Source organism: Octodon degus, unplaced genomic scaffold (assembly GCF_000260255.1).
Source record: "Octodon degus isolate 3935 unplaced genomic scaffold, OctDeg1.0 scaffold00008, whole genome shotgun sequence".
NCBI lineage: Eukaryota > Metazoa > Chordata > Mammalia > Rodentia > Octodontidae > Octodon > Octodon degus.
The window spans coordinates 9,601,905-9,603,723 of NW_004524584.1; the positions used below are offsets into that span (position 1 = coordinate 9,601,905).

The 1,819-nt window shown below is 34.7% G+C and overlaps 1 pseudogene; it reads left to right on the forward strand.

Annotated features, from left to right (window-relative positions):
• Positions 1 to 874: 874 nt before the first annotated feature.
• Positions 875 to 1,805, forward strand: LOC101564759 (annotated as a pseudogene).
• Positions 1,806 to 1,819: the final 14 nt, after the last annotated feature.

The window sequence follows — 1,819 nt, forward strand, 5'->3', positions numbered from 1 at the left end:
TTGTATTCTATCATGCTACAGAATTTGGTTATTAACTCAAGTGGTTTTTTGCATAGTTTTTGGCATCTTCTGTGTAGAGTATCACATCGTTAGTAAATAATGATAATCTAACCTCTCCCTTTCCTAGCCATATTCTTTTTATTTCTTTCTCTTTTTTTGATTGTTCTGTGTAATATTTCTGTAAGTGTATTGAATAGGAGTACTGATAGTGATCATCCTTGTTTTGTTCTTGATTTTAGTGTGAAATTTTTCTGTTTTTAAACATTTAATATGATGTTAGCCGTTGTTTTGTCAGAGATGGATTTTGAAAGGTTGAGATGATGACCTTCTATCTTAATTTTTTGTAAGGTTTATTATTACCCTGAATTGGTGGTGGTCTTTGTCAAATGTCTTTCCCAGGTCCATTGAGATGATCATGTGGTTTTTGTCCTTGGCTTTTTAAATGTGGTGTCCTATGTTTCTAGATTTTTTGTAGTTTCAAAACTTGCATCTCTGGGATCAACCTTCCTTGGTCACAGTGTATAATCTTTTTGATCTAAGTTCACTAAGAAAATTGGCCTTAGTTCTCTTTATTAGTTGAATCTTTTTCTGCTTTTAGCATTAAGGTAATGCTTACTTTCAGCAATGCATCCTTTTCAATTTCATTAAATACTTTGAAGAGTGGTATTATATTTCCTTTAAAGTTATTGTAAAATTCAGCAGTGAATTTGTCAGGACCTGGGCTTTTATTTGTTGGATTAAAAAATTACATGTTCAATTTAATTGACTGATATTGGGTTATTAAGAATTTTCTATCTTTTAGGCTCTGGTGCAGGCACTTATCTCATGCATCTGTGTAGTGCACAGGTATTGGCTGGACTGAGCTGTGGTAGCAATGGGTACCTTGGACCGAGTTGTAAAGCCCAAAAAAAAGAGCCAAGAGATTCCTTGAGAAGTGAGAACCAAAACTTCGTGAAAATATTAAAAATGCCATGCTGATTAAAGGGGGAAATGCAAATGCAACGGTGACCCAAGTCCTGAAAGACATGTGTACACTGAAAAAACCATGTGGAGTTCTGTATAAAAAGAAAAATATGACAAGACCATTCAGACATCAAACATCACTGGAATTCTTTTCAAAGAAATCAGGTTGTTCTTTGCTCATGTTTTGATCCCATAATAAGAAGCATCCCAATAACCCAGTAATATAATAGGTTGTATGTATGACTACCGTGTGCTGGTTATGATTGAATTAGGTACTGAGGAATTTGTGTCTCTAAAATATACTAAGAACTGTAAATGTCCTAAGGGAACAAAACCTATGTTAATATTTGCTGGCGATGATTTTGATGTGATATAAGACTACAGAAGGCTGAAAAGCCTCTTCAAAGGCCCCATGGTGGCAAACATGCACCTGGCTGGGTTAAAGTACATTCTGCATTTCACTGTTCTGAAGGGGAAGGTTTACTTTCACAGATATAAGTTGCTCTTAAAGAAATCTGAAAAAAAAAAAGAAAAGAAATCTGGTTGCAGAACACCACGGATTGAGTTGAAAGAGATGGGATCTTCATTGGACCTGGTTCTGTGGAAGACACACCTGGCTTCAGATGACCTTTATAAGTTATCTATGAAAATGCCAAAAGTTCTCAAGCCAAAAAAGAAGAAAAATATGTTCCAGGAGACTTTCAACTTATGGAAGGATTTATATGTAGAAACAAGACCTAAACAAACTACAAATCAAGAAGATGAAGGGATTGAAGAAGCTACCTGCAGAAAGGCTAACAGAAGACCAGGAGAAAAAGTCAAAGAGAATTAAAAACTATTAATAGAACTTAAAAAA